This window comes from Equus asinus, chromosome X (genome assembly GCF_041296235.1).
Source record: "Equus asinus isolate D_3611 breed Donkey chromosome X, EquAss-T2T_v2, whole genome shotgun sequence".
Taxonomy (NCBI): Eukaryota; Metazoa; Chordata; class Mammalia; order Perissodactyla; family Equidae; genus Equus; species Equus asinus.
The window spans coordinates 102,994,780-103,014,666 of record NC_091820.1 but is presented as its reverse complement, the minus strand read 5'-3'; the positions used below and the strand labels follow the sequence as shown (position 1 = coordinate 103,014,666).

The window sequence follows — 19,887 nt, the reverse complement described above, 5'->3', positions numbered from 1 at the left end:
GCCCTGGGAAGAAAGCTCATACACAGAAAACTACAGTAGGTCGAAAGAGAGGAAGGCTAAGAGAGGCACTATGGGGCAGAGAGATGAGACGAGTGGGAGGCACAAGGCAGGACCGCATGACCAGGGAGACGAATTCAAACCTGGATCGGGCCCTAGAGGAGGAATAGAATCTTGACACAAGGAGCGCAGAGGATGAAAGGGGAAAACTGTATGAGCAAAAAGGGGGAGCAAATTAAGGCCCAGGGTACATTTACGGATGAGTGAGGCAAAGAAGAAATATGACAGCTAATCAGCAATCATTTGAAATTTTTTTCCAACCACCCTAATAATCAAAGAATTACATATTAACTTAGTTGCCATTTTTAAAAATATTTTGCTTTAGTGACAGTATCTGTTGGCAAGGAAGAGGTGGGCATGTAACACTGCTGGTAGGAATGTAAATGGCTACTACTCTTTTGGAAAGCCAATATTAAGCTCCTTAAAAACATTCATACCCCCGAGCCAATAATTTCACTTCAAGGCAAATGGCCTACAAGATAATCTGAAATACAAAGATTTATGCACAAAGCAGTATTTTTGCCATGTTATTTATAATCGAGAAAACAATTGGAAATGATTAGGTAAATAATAATTTAGTTATAGGATGGAGTATTAGACAGCCATTAACAATTATGCTTCTGACAAGTTTCAGATGACATGGAAAATGTTTATGAGAATGTTAGGTGAAAAAAATCAGAGTACAAAATTAGTAGCATAGAATATATAGCCACAACCATGTAAAACAATATGAATAGAAGGAGGAAAATAAGCAAAATTATTAACATTTGGTAGCAGGACTATGGAAGATTTTTATTGTCTATACCAGGGCTCAAAGCAAACTATGGCCCACAAACCAAGTCTGACCCACTGACTGATTTGTATATAAAGTTTTATCGGAACACAAATACACACCCTCGCTTACATATGGTCATTGTCCGTGGCTCATTTTATGCTACAAGAGCAGAATTAAGTAGTAGTGACAGAGACAATCTGGCCCTTTACAAAAAAACGTTTGCCAACCCTTATATTTTCCAAATTTTCTATAACGAATATGTTACTTGTGCAATCTTTTTCTAAAAGGTCTATTTCCACACTGTGAAGGGCCACAAGGAACAGGCTAACAACCTCAGATTTTATTTTGTGAATAATTGGGAGCACTAGAAATTTCTGAGGAGACTGGGACATGAGGACATGATGTGACACAATGCCCCCCAGCAAAAAACAGAACACCAGATCATTTAAGAGGATGGAATTTAAACTGTATGCCAGGCAAAGTCTGTGATTCATTAACAGCTATGATTCTGGGCCACTCCTCATTAAAAGGGGAAGATTAACTTGAGATTTGACTTCTTATGGTTTTCAAACTTCCCCCTCTGAATAAACCCTATGAAATGGCCTCCTCCCTGTAGGAATGACCAATCAAATTTTTCCCTCCAAAGAAAGGAGGGGGCCACATGTAAATGTGTGACTTTTGCCTGGAGAGGTAGTTTGAAAGTTTAGCGTGGTATTCCTGTCTTCTTGAAGTCAGTCCTTCATTTTCCAAGCTTTTTCCTGTCTCCTACTTTACTTTCCTGTTCTCAAAGAACACAGGGAGATAACATTGGGTTAAGAGAAAGGAGGGGCAGGGAAAGGTACAAAGGAGAGAATGGAAGTATTTGAAACTTCTGTCTTAAGAGCCCTCAAGGAACCCCTAGATCTACCCACCCTTAGAACATGGTCAAGAAGACCCTAAAACCTATCTCCAAGGAATACGAACCATCTGTTTGGTTTTATCTTCAGAAAGAAGAAAGAGCTGTCTCAGAGAAAGGCTCTATATTCACAGGCTTTCTCCAGATTCTCTATGCCTCCACCACGTGCCTCAGGCCTGCTTCCCCAGATGCACTGCAAAGAACCAGTTCATACAAACTACTGTTTATTGTTTACTCATTGTCTCAGGCATGAACACAGTGAAAGGATGGAAACAGTCAGAAGAGTAGTTTCCTTTCAAATAAGCACGCTGCCAATCACAAAGAAGATTAATCATCTACAGAATGAGCGACTCCCAACAACCACAATTTCAGGTCTGGAAGGAATAAAAACACAGTCAATAGGTCTCTGGGGTTTTTTTTTTTTCTTTTAAACACATGACTGTTTTTGGATTTCAGCAAATTAAAGCTGTGAATTTCATTTGGGGTACCTTATAAAACAGAGCAATTTGCATGTAACTCTGCTGGCTGTGTTTTAAAAATTTATTTATATTGTATTGGTTCAAGAGAGAGAAGACAGAATGCACTGCGGTGCTCAATTATTTAACAGATCATCCTTAACATTTTATATGTTAACATATACCTGGTGCCAACAATTGTTCTCGTGAGCTTTCTGAACCATTAAGCTGTACTGCTGTCCTTCTTCTAAATCAAATATAAGTAATTTGTTGTCATAGCTTCTTCCCACTCCAAAATAGTTCAATACAGGCTTTGTTTCGGCAGGCACCTATCTGTCTACCAAAAATTGGTCATTATCTTCCATCTTCTTGACAAACGTCTTATTAAATTTAGGTGCCTGGCTTTTACAGTTATCAGGAGACTGCATTTCTGTGGCACTTTCCAGCACCTGTATAGGAAAGGGGCTTATAGGACACCTCTGGAACTGCCTGGAAGCTAAGTCACTGGGTGACAGCCAGTCTCACTAGTCATGACGACAACAATCCTTTGCATTGTTACCAAGCTTTACAGTTTACAGAGTGCTGTCACCCACTTTATTGTGTTTGAGGCAGTACTAGGTTATGCTTATCTGCTTCTTCAATTCCCCACATCAGGTGGATTATTTAACTGTGTACATCACTAGTAAGTTTCACTTGTTCTGCTCTTTCTTCTCTAAGGTTGAGTTCTGTTTTTCTACTCTTTTGATGTAGTATATATTAAGCTACCAAGGGCAATCAAATAAACCTTTGGAATTGCAAATAGAAGTAACAACAGAAGCACAGCATATCCTTTTGAGAGTTCCTTGGGCAATGACCCACTGACAGATATTAGCTGTTTAGACAAACACACATGACCACCCCAGAGTCAGCACCAATCTTAATGCTAATCTCATATTTGTAGGGCATGTTACAGTTTACAAAGCAGCTTCACAGAAATTATCTAATTTGGATTGTGCCTCTTATCCACCCATCCCCTCAATATACATAAACCCAGCTGGATCAGGGTGTGAGTACCTCAAATCTTCTTCCTTGCCTTGTAATTTATCCATTTTTAAATATGGATGAATAATTGGTGTTTCCAAATCCAGTTCCTTCAAGCCCTGACCTTTATTTCATGCTTCCATTGTCTGTAAAATCTAGGGCTCTCCCATTGGGTTGGAATTTCTTTGGCACTACACTTTTGTGAGAAAAGCAAATTTGAAGGAAACAACCAGAGGGCGGGAAGGAGATTCTTTTGACATTAGCGCAGATCTCTAAAAAGAAGAAAATGGGGAGAGGGAGATGGATTCTCAGGAACTTTCACCTTTCTTTCTACATTCCTGTGTTAGTAAGAATTTTAAATTTATGATATGTTACTTCTATAAGCAAAAAATAAAAGCTTATTTTAAAAAACAAAGAAGGAGTATTATTGCATTTAAAGAAAAGGCCAGCTGAAAACAAGGGGTCCTAGCTGCCTCACTTTACCCCTTCTTTGAAACTCTCTAGTGAAGAGGACTAGCTCCAATTGCTTATTTAGGAAATACAATCAGAATCAGGGGCTGCCCTAACAGAGCCTGAAAATGAGATTTCACAGTACCACTAGGCTCACGAGCTGGAGCTGAAAAGTTCCATTCCCACCCAAATGCGACCAAATGTAATTTGTCTCTCTGTATGACTTCCAGCTTCATGTAGTCTGATCTATTTGAAAATCTAATAAAAGGTGTAGTCGTTGCCATCATTTCTGTTGCTGGATACTTGTGAGCACTTGTCTCCCACAGACTTTATTTTCTTTCTGCAGCGAGTGGAGGAGCTGATGAATTATTTAGAACCCCTTTGCAACTATTATCTCAATTTCGGCACACCTCGCCCCTGTCAGGTACAAGTGGAACGAGTACTACCCACATAATTACAGCCGTTGAATCTGAAAGGCAGAGAGGTAATGAGATTTGGGCCAGGTCCCACAGAAAATGCTAGGTAATAGGAAGAAGAATGCCTAAGGATCTGAAACCTGTCTGACCAACCAAGAGTAATGTTTATAAAGCCCAAGAGAATTAAAACTCTCCTTGTGAACCTCTCACCCAACCCAAAAGGAATATTCGCTTTCAAAACCTTTTTAATGATAACAAAAGCCTCTGGCACTTGAGGATATGAGGGTGTTAATTTTGTTTGGCAAAGTCAAATTGCTTTAAGAATTTAATTCTATAACTGGGAAGGTGCAATTCTGATTTTAAATGTGTTTCTTCCCTGGAGCTCAAAATCCAATTTACCCACCCAACCTAGAGGGATGATTTGCTTTCACCAAGTCACCCTTATTCATCTATCTACAGGCTAAGTTACAATGGGAACCCCTATGCTGAACATTTGATCAATGAATGTAACAAAGAAAAGTAAAAAAGTAACTTACCACACCTAATAACATAGCTTCAAAATATATAAAGTAAAAGTTGACAGTACTAAAAGAAGAAATAGATAAATCCAGCTTTGTGGTGCTAAATTTTAACAGTTTGCCCAACAATTGATAGAGTAAGCAGACAAAAAATTGGGTAAGGCTGTAAGAGCAGCAAAATTAACAAGGTTCATCTAGTGGACATTGGCCTCATGCTGGGCCACAAAGCAAGTCCCAACAAATTTCAAAGAAACCACACTGATCACACTGTTATTAAGCTAGAAATCAACAACAAAAGGGTAACTAAAAAAAATGTTCAAAAAATTCTTTTAATCCTTCTAAACAGACCATGGGTTAAGAAATCACAATGGAAATTACAAAATGCTTAGAACTGAACAACATAATAAAATACTACATATCAAAATTTGTGGGATCTATAAAGCAGGAGGTAGCACAAAATTTCTAGCTTAGAATGTTTAAAGTCAAAGAAAGCCTGAAAATAAATGAGCTAAGCATACAACTTGTTAGAAAAAGAATAAGCGATAAAACTCAAAATATGAAAGACACAAATTTTAAAAATTAGCAGAATTTAACAAAATAAAATACTAACATACTATAGAGAGGATTAACAAAGCCCAAATTGCTTCCTATAAAAGATAAATAAAACAAAAACTTCTAGTGAGATTGATTTTTTTAAAATAATATTATAAATGAAAAGGAAGATGCCTGTTTAAAATTTGCAGCTTCTTTTTTTTTGGTACTTAAAATAAGTCATTTGAAGTAAAAAAAAAAAACAGTTCACTCATTTCTCCCACCTCCCACCACATTCCCACTCCCCTCTCCTCCTCCTCACCCACCCCTGCCTCTAGCAACCACCAATCTCTTCTCTGTATCTATGAGCTTAATTGTTTTTTTAAAATTCCACATACAGGAGAGATCATACGGTATTTGTCTTTCTGTCTGATTTATTTCACTTAGCATAAATACCCTTGGGGTCCATCCATGTTGCCACACATAGCAAGATTTTATTCTTTTTTATGATAGAATAATATTCCATAGTATGTGTATGTGTATGTATATATATATATCACAATTTCTTTATCCATTCATCCATCGATGGACACTTAGGTTTTTTCCATATCTTGGCTATTGTAAATAATGCTGTAATGAACATGGGGGTGCATATATCTTTTTAAATTGGTTTTCATAGTTATGTAGTGTTTTCTGCAGTTTCTTGTGTTGAGGCTACTAACAATTTTAAACCAATAAATTTAAAAATTTAGACAAAATGGTCACATTCCTAGCAAAACATAAACTACCAACACTGATTAAAGAAGAAATAGAATACTTGAAAATTCCTATCATCATGAAAGAAACTGAATCAGTAGTAGTTCAAAATCTTCCCAGAAAGAAGACACTAAAGCCTAGATAGTTCTACCAGCAAGCAAGCATGCAAGAAACAAATAACTCCAATCTCATGGAAACTACCGCAGAGTTCAGAAAAAGAGGAAGCACTACCCAACCCTTTTTATGAAGCTAGCATAAACTTATTACCAAAAGCTGACAGGGACAGTATAAAAAAGGAAAACTAGAGCCAAATTCCTTCACGAACACAGTAGTAACAACACCAAATCAAATACCAGCAAACCATACCCAGCAACAAGAAAGATAATGCATCATGACCAAGGAGATTTGATTCCAGTAATGCAAAGTTGGTTTAATATTAGAAAATCAATGTAATTTGCCACATTGAAAAATTAAATAACAAAAGCAATATGATCACCTCAATAGATGAAGAAAAAGCCTTTGATAAAATGAATCATCCATTCCTGATTTTAAAAAAACAACTCAGCAAACTTCAAACAGAAGGGAACTTCTATAATCTGATAACGGGTATCAATAAAAAAACCTACAGCAAACATTTTACTTAATGGTGAAACCCTGAAAGCATATCCTTGAAGACAGGGAACAAGATAAGGGTCCTTGCTCTTGCCACTTCTATTAAACATTATACTAGAGGTCTTAACCAGAACAGTACAAGAAAAAGATATAAAAAATACAACAGCTATAAAAGAAGAGACAAAGGTCTCATTATTTGCAGATTATGATTACCAACATAGAGAACCAAAGAATCCTCAGATAAATTATAATTAATGTAAAAGTATTTAGCAAGGTTGCTGAATACAAAAATTATGAACAAAAATCAAATGCATGTCTAGACACCAGCAACTAACAATTACAACTTAAGTTAAAAAAGAAAAAATAAATGACTAGAGACTGTACAGGCTAGTTGGTGACGCCCCTGGACTCTGGTGTCAGACTGCCTGGTTTCCAAACCTAGCTCCACCACTAGCTGTGTGACTTTGGGCAAGCTGTTCAGTTGTTTTGTGCCCTACCTTTTAGAATTCTTCTGAGGATTACGTAAATTAATATGCATAAAGCACATAGAACAGTGCCTGGTGCAAAGTAAGAGCTAAAAAAAATGCAAGCTGTTATTATTACTATGAAGAAGTAGTTAATAGGCCTATTGCCCAGAGTTCCAAGGTTCTAACTGTTGGACTCTAAGACATCTCAAGGGTAAAAAGTCAGGGAGCCACCTGTCACAGGAGCCAATGAAACTCAGCCATGTTTTCCCTTCGGCTGGGCACTGAGCTCCCACACCCAACAAGCAGCTCATTACCCATACACCCCGCTGTTTACAGAGCAATTAGTGGAAGCACACACCCTTTCTCTGGAGATTTACACCCCAATCTTACCAACCCTTTAACTGGCAGCAAAAATCAACAACTTCAAGCTCCCCATGAGAATGAAATCCAGAGTTCCTGATGGCTACTCTTCATCATCAAAAGAAAAGGCACACCTCAGCTCCTTAGGGCAGACTAATGCCAGGAGAGCTTCCTGAGGCATGAGAAGAGAAGTCGTTGTTACTGGCTCCATTTCTTGGGGAGAAGGAGGAAGACAGTAACTATTATTTTTTGAACACCTACTATGTACCATGCACTTCTCTTGGGGCTTCACAAATATTAACTCATTTAATTCTCTCCATACCCTGATGGGGTAGATAGAATTCTTAAGGGGCCGGCCCGGTGGCCAAGTGGTTAAGTTCGCGCAGTTTGGCAGCCCAGGGTTTCACCGGTTCGGATCCCGGGTGCGGACACGGCACCGCTCATCCGGCCATGCTAAGGAGGCGTCCCACATGGCACACCCAGAGGCATTCACAATTAGAATATACAACTATGTACTGGGGGGCTTTGGGGAGAAGAATTTAAAAAAAAATTCTTAAGCCCCCTTTTACAAATGGGAACAAGGGTGGTCGTGATTAGGTAACTTGCTTGAAGGCACACAGCTCATGAGCGATGGAAAGTAGCTTCAAACCCAGATCTCTCTGACTCCAAAGCCTACACCAAGCCAGAAAAGAAGTACTAAAAGAAGCTACTTCCTGAAACAGAGGGAAGTGGGTACTACGCGTATGAAGCTATGGATTTCAATTCTTCTTCTGAGACCAGAGGCCAAAATTAGAATGGGAATGCAAATAATCATTATGCGAACAGAAGACTGAAAATCAGCAAACCAGCAGGGTATCCAAGTTAGTGTTTGTGATGTAGCCAGATGAAATGCTGGTGCCATTTCATGGCATGACTGAGCAGTATTTTTAAAAAATACCCACAGAAATACTGCCGCTGTGTGGCCTCATTTCACCCACTCTTTTTCTGAAAACCAGGATATTCACAGCCAGAAAATGTACTCCTATCGGCTTACCCAGCCCCAGGTGAAGAATAGGATGTGCATGCAGCTTGGTTTTGATGCCCTGGGGCTTTTAACTCCTTCCATATGGCAACGCTGCCAGGCTAACAGACTCGACTGCCCACAGGTGATGAGTATCCCAAGGGTTTTAACCTGGGACCAACGAGCAGAAGGCTAACATTTGCACAGCACTATGTGCCAAGCACCACTGCCGTCATAGCCCACCTGTCAGGGCTTCCCCTTCTGTCCCCAGGTAAATGATTTTGTCCCTCCTAATGGGAGTACCTAATCTGAACAAGCAGAGGAGGAGAGAAAAGCCTGGCTTTCGGGGCAGCCTTTCAGAGCCCTGCCTGATGCGCGCTGATACACAAGCCATCCAAAATAAGGGCTTCCAGGTTCAAGACACACACCCACACACTCCAAGAGTAACATAAAAATATTTTTAAGATCAAAGCTACCGTTCTAACTACAGCACCACATAGGTCTTATAGATGATTAACCTTAAGTGTTCTTGAATACAAGATGATTTTTTATGACAAAACAGATAAATGAAAGGTAAATTATACTAGACCTAGTTCTGTATCTCTGCTTTGAAACTCTGAAGGGAGATAAAAGTTACATGCACAACCTGCTGTTTCGATTCCTTCTCTTCTAGAAACCACTATCTCCCAAAGCCTTCTTGCAAAATAGAACACAAATTCTAGTAAATCTAACATAGACCAATAAAATATAAGCACCCCACATTGAAGTGCCCTGTTACCTTTCAGTCTTTATTTGATCTTTAAAAATACTTTTAGAGGGTCTGGCCCTGTGGCCGAGTGGTTAAGTTCACGTGCTCCGCTATGGCAGCCCAGGGTTTCGCCAGTTCGGATCCTGGGCACAGACATGGCACCGCTCATCAAGCCATGCTGAGGCAGCGTCCCACATGCCACAACTAGAAGGACCCACAACTAAAAATACAGAACTATGTACCGGGGGGGGGGGCCTTTGGGAGAAAAAGGGAAAAAAAATACTTTTAGAGATTACAAGGCCTGAAATTAAATAACAGCCACTTTAAGAAAGCTAGTACTTGGGGGGTGGGGAGTTGGGTGAAACAGGTGAAGAGGATTAGGAGGTATAAAATTCTAATTATAAAATAAATAAGTCATGGGATGTAATATACAGCATAAGGAATAGAGTTAATAATATTATAATAACTTTATATGGTGACAGATGGTTATTAAATGGTTATCATGATCATTTCATAATGTATATAAATGTTGAATCACTATGTTGTACACCCGAAACTAACATAACACTGTATGTTAACTATACTTCAATAAAAATAAATAATTAAAAAAAGAAAGCTAGGGGCCGGCCCTATGGTCGAGTGCTTAAGTTCGCGTGCTCTGCTTTGGCAGCCCAGGATTTCGCCGGTTCGACTCCAGGACGCAAACATGATGCTGCTCATCAGGCCATGCTGAGGCGGCGTTCCACATGCCACAACTAGAAGGACCCACAAATAAAAATACACAACTATGTACTGGGAGGGCTTTGGGAGAAAAAGGAAAAATAAATTCTTGAAAAAAAATAAAAGAAAGCTAGTACTTTCTGATGTGGGTGAGGAGCTAATTGAAAAGAAACTCCATTTCTTTATAAATTCCTGAGGGAAAACTGAGACAATGTGTAACTGTCCAAGCATAGTTAAGCCATTTGAGGTTAACTGGCCCATCCAGAAAGTTCCTGGGAGCACTGTTAGATTTTCCCCACTTGTGCATTTCTGATGCATTTTGTGCCTTATCCACTTCTGACTTTTCCATTCTGCCAGGAAGCGAGAAATGAACCAAAGTATCACCAAATGTCAAAACTAGAAGCGAGCTTAGCTTAGATATCATCAGGTCCAACCCTCTCATTTACAGATGCAGAAAGAGAATCCCAGAGAAGGGAAATGACTTAGCTGACCCCGCAGTACTGGCGACTGGCAGGTCTCCTGATACAGTCCACCCCATAGTAGAACAGACCTGTATGCAAGACTCTTTTCTTCTGACTAGTTCTTTAAATAGGCTTGCAGAAAATTGGCAGATTGTTCTTCATCAATACAAAAAATGTAATTCGTAATCTTTTTAAATGATAAACTCTATTAGCCTAGTAGTTAATGACACTGGCTTTGGAGTCAGCCAGACTTAGATGTCCACACCAGCTTGGCCACCTTCCAGCTGTGTGACCTCAGGCATGCTACTTAACCTCTCTGAATCCTAGTATACTCATCTGTAAAATGGGAATGCCAATAATAGCATCAATCCCACAGGGTGCCTGGTACATGGTTAAGTGTTCGTTAAATATTAGTTGCGACTATTACCATAACCTAGCACACGAGAAGGCAGAGCTGTCAGGTCCCTAATGATGTCTGTGTGGGGAAAGAGCTCTGGGAAGAGAAGTATCTCTACCGCCAATTACTCCAGACTCTTCAGAGAAAGCCCCAGACTTGGAACTGAATTTCGGACTTGGGAACTGACAGGGAACGGGGCAAAAAGACCCAGCCTGATGCTGGCTAGCACCACTAGGCACCTGCCCCACTGCACTAATTCTCAGGCCCGCACACAAAAACAGGCACCTCCTGCCTCTAAGGTAAGTTTCACAAAAGGTTAAAAAAAAAGGAGCAACTGAGGCAGAAGTCATAAACACACAAAGGTTGGGAAGGCCCCTTAGAGTAGAAAAGTGAGGGCCCAGAGTCAATGGCTGTTTCAGTCAAGGGTAAATGGGCCATCTGCAGGTCTCTTGGGCTTGAGCTATAATTCCTGCCGTAACCAGTGCTGGCCCTCGCCAGACAAAGTGTTATCAAACCCCACTCCTCAACCATAAGGAAGCCCAGAAGCAGAAACAACAAATGGAACTCTGGGTAAAGTTTTAACATGGGCCATTAGGTTCACCTGTCCTTCATCTGAGCGACAGAACAGTGTAAAAGGACCTCAAAGGGAGGCGGCCTGCCATGCCAGCCTGGCTCTGCGATTCCCAAGTGCTATGACCTTGGGCAAGTAGCTTCCTGCTTTGGGCTTCTGTCGCTGGCTGCAAGATGAAGGGCCTGAACTTCAGGAACTCAAAAGGCCCTCTGACCACTAGCATTTTCCTGTTTAAGTTCTGCACATAACTTGCCACCTAAAAATGCAGTAATTAGACTACAAATGAGCCTTGATAATAAGCTCACCGGGGAGCAGAAACCATATCTGATATTTCTTGTGGATTTCACAGTCCCTAGTATGATGCTAGACCCAGAGTAATCGCATAATACATGTCAAGGGATACAGAGTCACTGCACAGCGCCCAGCATATCATAAACTTCTCACGTGCCAGGCAGTTCTCCTCGAACCTCTCTCCCACTACGTTCCTGAATATGTCAGATTTTACCAGTCCTAGGCTTTTAATAAAGAGAGGCATTGCACAAGAAAACAGAGCTCCTTGTCACTTCACATGACAATGATTGAACACCTAGGTGCCAGCGCTCTGCTCTGTCCTGGAAAGGGGGCAGACCTGGGCTTAGTGCCGGCACCCGTCCTACAAGCTGTACGAGTCAGGGTGAGTCAGTGAACCCAGCCCAGTGCGAGGTCTCATAAATGCAGCTACTATTATTAAGGAACTCCTGACTCTTACATCTTAAATCTTAGATCTCTCCTAATAGGCTAGCAACTAACTAACATGCAATGGGATGAGCACTTTACCAGTGATTACGCACCCAATGGCTTTGGGAATACAGACGAGGGAATCTATGTACTGAGATATTGTTACACACACACAAACACACAAGCTTCTAAGGGCCAGTTCAGGCTTCAGAACACATTTCATCCAGTCTTCTACACTTGGATTCCTAATTCTGGCTACACATTAGAATCACTTCAGGAAGTCTTAAAAATGCTAATGTCAAGGCCCCAGCCCAGAAAATTATATAAGAATGGGGTAGAGGGAACAGGCATTGTTTTTTGGGGTTTTTTTTTTCAGATGTACATCGTAATATATTTTGAATTCTGTGTAGATTACATCATGTTCACCACCCAAAGACTAATTACAAGCCATCACCACACATGTGTGCCTAATCACCCCTTTTACCCTCCCGCCTCCCTTCCCCCCTTCCCCCATGGTAACCACCAATCCAATCTCTGACGCTATATGTGTGTTTGTCGCTATGTGTTTGTCGTTGTTTTTATCTCCTACTTATGAGTGAGATCATAGGTATTTGACTTTCTCCCTCTTATTTCACTTAGCATAAAGCCCTCAAGGTCCATCCCTGCTGTCACAAATGGCCAGATTTCATCATTTCTTATGGCTGAGTCATATTCCATTGTGTATATATACCACATCTTCTGTATCCATTTGTCCTTTGATGGGCACCTAGGTTGCTTCCAAGTCTTGGCTATTGTGAATGATGCTGTGATGAACATAGGGGTGTGTGCATCTTTACACATTCATGTTTTCATGTTCTTTGGATAAATACCCAGCAGTGGAATAGCTGGATTGTATGGTAGTTCTATTCTTAACCTTTTGAGGAAAATCCATACTGTTTTCCAAAGTGGCTGTACCAGTTTGCACTCCCACCAGCAGTGTATGACAGTTCCTTTCTCCCCACATCCTCTCCAACACCTGTTGTTTCCTGTCTTGTTAATTATAGCCATTCTGACCGGAGTGAGGTGATACCTCATTGTAGTTTTGATTTGCATTTCCCTGATAGCTAATGATGTTGAACATGTTTTCACATGCCTGTTGGCCATCTGTATATCTTCTTTAGAGAAATCTCTGTTCAGATCTTTTGCCTATTTTTTAATTGGATTGCTGGGTTTTTTTGTTGTTGAGACATACGAGTTCTTTGTATATTTTGGATATTAACCCCTTATCTGATATGTGGTTTGCAAATATCTTCTCCCAATTGTTAGGCTGTCTTTTCGTTTTGTTGATGGTTTCCTTTGCTGTGCAGAAACTTTTTAGTTTGATGTAGTCCCACTTGTTCATTTCTTCTTTTGTTTCCCTTGCCCGGTCAGACATGGTACTTGAAGATATGCTGCTCAGACCAATGTCAAAGAGCATGCTGCCTATGTTTTCTTCTAGAAGTTTCATGGTTTCGGGTCTTACATTCAAGTCTTTAATCCATTGTGAGTTGATTTCTGTGCATGGTGTAAGATAATGGTCTACTTTCATTCTTTTTCTCGTGGCTGCCCAGTCTTCCCAACACCATTTATTGAAGAGACTCTCCTTTCTCCATTGTGTGCTCTTGGCTCCCTTGTCGAAAATTAGCTGTCCATAAATGTGTGGGTTTATTTCTGGGCTCTCGATTCTGTTCCATTGATCTGTGTGTCTATTTTTGTGCAAGTACCATGCTGTTTTGGTTACTATGGCTTTGTAGTATATTTTGAAATCAGGGAGTATGATACCTCCAGCTTTGTTCTTTTTCCTCAGGATTCCTTCGGTTATTCGGGGTCTTTTGTTGTTCCATATAAATTTTAGGATTCTTTGTTCTATTTCTGTGAAAAATGTTGTTGGAACTTTGATCAGGATTGCATTGAATCTATAGATTGCTTTAGGAAGTATGGGCATTTTAACAATGTGAATTCTTCCAATCTAAGAGCACGGAATATCTTTCCATTTCTTTGTGTCTTCTTCAATTTCTTTCAACAATGTTTTATAGTTTTCGGTGAACAGATCTTTCACCTCTTTGGTGAAGTTTATTCCTAGGCATTTTATGATTTTGTTTCAATTGTAAATGGGATTGTATTCTTAATTTCTCTTTCTTCTACTTCATTGTTGGTGTATAGAAACACCACTGATTTTGATACGTTGATTTTGAATTCTGCGACTTGACTGTATTGATTTATTATTTCTAAAAGTTTTTAGTGGATTCTTTATGGTTTCCTATATATAAAATCATGTTGTCTGCAAAGAGTGACAGTTTCACTTCTTTTCCAATTTGGATCCCTTTTATTTCTTTTTCTTGCCTGATTGCTCTGGCTAGGACTTCCAATACTATGTTAAATAAGAGTCGTGAAAGTGCGCATCCTTGTCTGGTTCACATTCTTAGAGTGATAGCTTTCAGTTTTTCTCTGTTGAGAATGATATTAGCTGTGGGTTTGTCATATATGAGCTTTATTGAGGTATTTTTCTTCTATACCGATTTTATTTAGAGTTTTTATCATAAATGGATGCTGTATTTTGTCAAATGCTTTCTCTGCATCTATTGAGATTATCATGTGATTTTTATTCATTTTGTTAATGAGGTGTATCACATTGATTAATTTATGGATGTTGAACCATCCCTGCATCCCTGGAATAAAGCCCACTTGATCAGGCATTGGTATTTTTTTAAACGCTTCCTTAGCGACTGTAAGATGCAGCCAGGGTTGAAGACTCCTGGCCTCCACCTTCTCCATCTGCACTTCTACTCCCAAACTTAAGTGACAAATCCAGCAAATAACTGGGAGGCCTGCAAGAGCCATAGAAATTTCATTTTGGTCACTCATCAGACTATTCTCTGAGCCATTAAGATAACTCTGCCACTGCCAAAACATTTTTGGCAACTAAAACTTCAACGAAAAGGGGCTTTCTTAACCCTCAGTTAGAGAAGGCCATTAGCTATGCCCCAACCATTCTATTTATTGGAGGCTTAACTGGCCTGAGACCTCACCCTTTTTGAGAAGCTTCTCTACCCTTAAAATTGATATGTCTTGGGGCCAGCCTGGTGGCGCAGAGGTTAAGTTCGCACATTCCACTTCTCGGCAGCCTGGGGTTCACCAGTTCGGATCCCAGGTGCGGACATGCTACCACTTGGCAAAAGCCATGCTGTGGTAGGCAACCCACGTATAAAGTAGAGGAAGATGGGCATGGATGTTAGCTCAGGGCCAGTCTTCCTCAGCAAAAAGAGGAGGACTGGCAGTAGTTAGCTCAGGGCTGATCTTCCTCAAAGAAAAAAATTGATATTATTTTTTAATTTATTTAATTTATTATTGAGGTCACATTGGTTTATAACATTATATAAATTTCAGGTGTATGTCATTACATTTTGATTTCTGTATAGACCACATTGTGTTCACCACCCAAAGTCTAATTGCCATCCGTCACCATACATATGTGCCCTTTTGCCTGTTTGGCCTTCTCCCCTCCCTGCTTCCCCTCTGGTAACCACCAGTCTGTTCTGTATGTCTCTCTGTTTGTTTGTTGTTGTCAAAATTGACTATTAATTTGTCCCTTCTTATCTGCCCTACTCCCTGCCTACACTGATGTTTACAGTGGAGATCTACGAGTGCTCTCCACTGCCTCCGTAGCTCAGCACTCAGCCAGTCTCTCCCCTTCCACCCTCTCCCCCACCCCCCTACACACACACACACACACACACACACACACACACACACACTGGTTTGCTTTTTTAATTCCTTCTTAATCTGCCTCTGCTTGCCTCTTGTCCACGTCACTATTCCTCTACTTATCCCTCCCCTTTCAACAGAACCTCCTGGCCATGGGGCAGCTACCTCATTCCCGCAGTAGTCTCTCCAAGCCCCCTGCCTCACCTCCACCAGCCACACAGGCACAGCATCCCAAACACATGACGTCGTCTCAGTTGCCAAATCTTCTCTCATGAGTTGGCTTCCTTCACCCACTGACTCTCTTCTACTGAAACTGTTCTCTCAGGCTGCCAATCATCTCCTTTCTTTCATTTAAACAGTATTTTTTCTTAATTATTAAAGAAATGTGTACTTACACAAAATTCAAACAATACAGAAATGTGTTAAGTAAAAAGTGAGAGTGCCCCCTTCCCCTAATCACTCAAGAATAACCACTATTTGATATACTTCTTCTAGACATTTACAATGTGCTCCTAAACATGCACATATAAAAGAGTTTGTTTTCTTAGAAAAATAGGTTTCTATCATACATATTGTTCTGCAACTTGCTTTTTTAATTTTAACAATATATTGTGAACATCTTTCAAATTGAACACAGAGATTAGCCTCTCTTAAATGCTGCACAGTATTCCACCGGCCAGATTCACCATTCTGCTCCCGGTGGGCTGCTGCCCAACATTCTCTGTTTATCAACACAGACGCCATAAATGTCCTTGCACACAACTCTGCACACACGAACATTTCAAGGGCAACTATTCCAAAGCGGGTGGAGGGCTGGCCACGGGACCAGCCTATACTCACCAATTCCAATTGCTTTTTCTCAAGTCCTCCTTGGTCTCAACCTCTTTGCATCACATGACATGGAGGACCTGCTCCTGCTTCCTGACGCTTCTTCCTCTCTTGGGTCTCCTTGCACTTCCTGGATGACTGCTTCACTGAGTCTTTTTTCTACCCTCAAAACTAGGCACTCTACAGAATAATTTCTTCTTTCTCTTCCCTAGCTTGCATAATAGTCTCGTCTTCTCCTCCTTTATCTTCTCTAAACAAATGCCTCCTAAATCTATATTTCTAGCCGTAACCTGCATCTCAACTGCCTGATGGACATTCCAGCCTCGATGTCTCAAACATCTGAAACTCAACAAATCCAAAAATGAACTCATGACCTTTTCCTACAAGCCTCAGTTTCTTCATCTGAAAAACAAAGGGACGGGACTAGACAATTTTTTTTTCAAAATGAGGAGTCTAGTATGCACTGGATGCTGTGGGGAACAGAACACTAATAAACACACAGACCTTGCATTCAGGGAACATACAATCTAAGGAGTGGGGAAGATAGACAAACAATTAATACAAGGCGGAATGACATGCTAAAATAGACAAGAGTGGCTAAATCTGGCATGAAGGTTGAAGAAAGCTTCACGAGAGGGAGTGTTTGGGCTGAGCCTTGAATGAGGACTAGCAACTCAACAGGAAGAGGAAAAAAAAGAATATTTCTGACTGAAGGTACAGCATGAACAAATTATAAACTCAAGAGAAGCAAGGAAGTGCATGGTGTACATGTGGAAGAATGTGCTAGAGGACAAGGCTGGAAAGAAAGGTTAAGACCAAGATCAGAGAAGATCCTGAATCTTATAAGAGCTTCAGGTTTTGTCTAAAGGGTTTATGTATTTGCCTGCCCTAGTCTATGTACCAACTCCAACAGATTGATAGTAGCTGCCTAAAATGCTATGCTAAAAGGGATTGTGAACCGAGAAGGAAACTTGTTGGGATGGCATGCCTATGATTGATTAGCAAAGCTGGCCCAGGGCACCATAAGGTATATGCATAAGGTGTAAGGCAATAGGGAGTTACTGAAGGTTTTTAAGCAAGGGAATGGCATGACCAAACATGTGTTTTACTTGTATCATTCTTGCAGGAGTGTAAAGGATGGACAAAGCAAGAAGATAACTAGAGAAGGGAATATCAGTCAGGAGGCTGCCCTAATAAGCCGTATAATGATAATGAGGAGGAGGAAGAAGTGGAGGAGGAAGAGGATAAACAACCAGAGGAATTACAGCAGAGGAATAAAAAAGCAGATGGAAGAGATAATGAAAGACAGAATCAAAATGACTCAGAGATTATGATGATGGAAGGGAGCAAGAGGGGGGAACAGAAATGTGTCAATATTTCAAGGGATTTAACCTGGGTCACTTCGATAGACTGCAGTGACATTAACTAAGATAGGAGCATTGAGGGAAGAGCATCATAATGCCTGCTTTTCATTCCAGATCCCCCAACCACTTTACTCGGGATTCACGGCTTTCAAGTACCCTTGAGTACACTGGGAGGAAAAACGCGGGACATGCATTGCCTGACGGCCCCAGCATTTATGTAACCCTACATATAAACCTACTGTTCTTCCTATTGCCAGATCACCAAAGAAATATCCATTAATATCTGATCCTAGAAACAATGGGCAAATAAACCTTTGAATGTTAGTGCTCTCAAAAGATGATTAGGCGCCGGCCCGGTGGCGTAGTGATTAAGTTTGAGCACTCTGCTTCGGCAGCCCAGGGTTCATGGGTTCAGATCCCAGGCCTGGACATAGACACCACTCATCAAGCCATGCTGTGGCAGTGTCCCACATAGAAAATAAACGAAGCTTGGCACAAATGTTAGCTCAGGGACTATCTTCCTCACCAAAAAAAAAAGGTCCTCAACAGATGAATAGTCCAACTTAGATAGCGTTTTCCGTTTACAAGCCATGTTCACATACCTGATTTCTCTCCTGCTTACCCTATGAGGTATGGGTAAAGATCATCCCTATCATACAAATGTTAACAGCCATAACTCATATTTATTAAGCACTTGCTATGCACCAGACAATGTTCTAAATATTTGACATGGGGCCGGCCCGGTGGCACAGTGGTTAAGTGCGCACATTCCGCTTCAGCTGTCCGGGTTTCGCCAGTTTGGATCCCAGGTGCAGACATGGCACCACTTGGCAAGCCATGCTGTGGCAGGTGTCCCATGTATAAAGTAGAGGAAGATGTGCACGGATGTTGGCTCAGGGCCAGGCTTCCCAAGCAAAAAAGAGGAGGACTGGCAGTAGTTAGCTCAGAGCTAATCCTCCTCAAAATAAACAAATAAATAAATAAAGCAGAGGAAGATGGGTATGGATGTTAGCTCAGGGCCAGTTTTCCTAAGCAAAAAGAGGAAGATTGGCAGCAGATGTTAGCTCAGGGCTAATCTTCATCAAAAAATAAAATAAAATAAATACTTGACATGTAGCCACGCATTTAATCCTCACAAGAATGCCAGAAAGTAGATACTATTATCCCCAATCTACAGGTAAGAAAACAAGCCCGGGGATGTCAATTAATTTGCCCAAGGCCACACAGCTAGAAAGCAGCAGAGCTGGGATTTGAATCTGGCCAGTCTGACTCCAGAGCCTGCGCTCTTAACTACCGCTCTATTATGTCTTATTACAGAAGATCAGGCACAGAGAGGCTACGTGACTAGCCAACACTACCAGGCTCTGTCAACCAGTGAGTGATGAAACCTACAACCAACACCCAGGTCTGGCTAATGCTTAATCCTGCGCTCTTTCTACCACTCCACATTGTTTACCAAGATGAATCGACCTCTCCCACTGGGCTGGCAGATTTTGACCTTTCGCCTCTTTGACCTTTGTCACCTCTGCTACACAAATGCTCTGGGTTCTGTTAGGGGTCTCTTGCTGTGGAGCCTCATACAACGCTTCCCTAGGATCAGATGCAGGTCTCCACTTGGAGGAAAGAAGTGATGACCTCAGATCCCCAGCTGAATGGGTCCCATTTCCAAACCACCAAGAGCTGGCGGCAGATCACACTGGCTCTACACACAGGTTTGGTGAGCACACATCTCCCTGGACCCCCTACCCAGGCCAAGAAGCAAGCAAGGGTGGCACTGGGGCCAGGCTTCTCTGTGGAAGAGAAGAAACAGAGAGAAAAACACATTGAAAGAGCAGTCAGGTAGAGAGGTGGCCTGCAGCCATGAGATCCTCACTGTCAAGGCTGCAACAGACAACGATGCTCAAAACACTCAAGATTTTTGTTTCTCTACTAGTGGGCAAGAATAAAAGTCCAGCTGCTTTACGCTGGAATGGTTAGGGCTGGAGGAGGTCATGTGCGGTAGTATAGAAAGACAGTGAACTGGGAGTCAGGAGACCAGGCTCTGCT

The 19,887-nt window shown here is 41.1% G+C and overlaps 1 protein-coding gene across 4 annotated transcripts in view; it reads right to left on the bottom strand.

Annotated features, from left to right (window-relative positions):
- Positions 1-19,887, bottom strand: part of TMEM164 (transmembrane protein 164) — a 166,700-nt gene that overhangs the window by 132,186 nt on the left and 14,627 nt on the right. The window contains exon 1 of one of the 4 annotated variants that reach the window (XM_070503158.1): positions 16,490-16,636. The exons of the other annotated variants lie outside the window; for them this stretch is intronic. The gene's annotated coding sequence lies outside the window, so the exon portion shown is untranslated. Of the gene's footprint in view, positions 1-16,489; positions 16,637-19,887 lie in introns of those variants that run through there. 4 annotated transcript variants of the gene reach the window in all.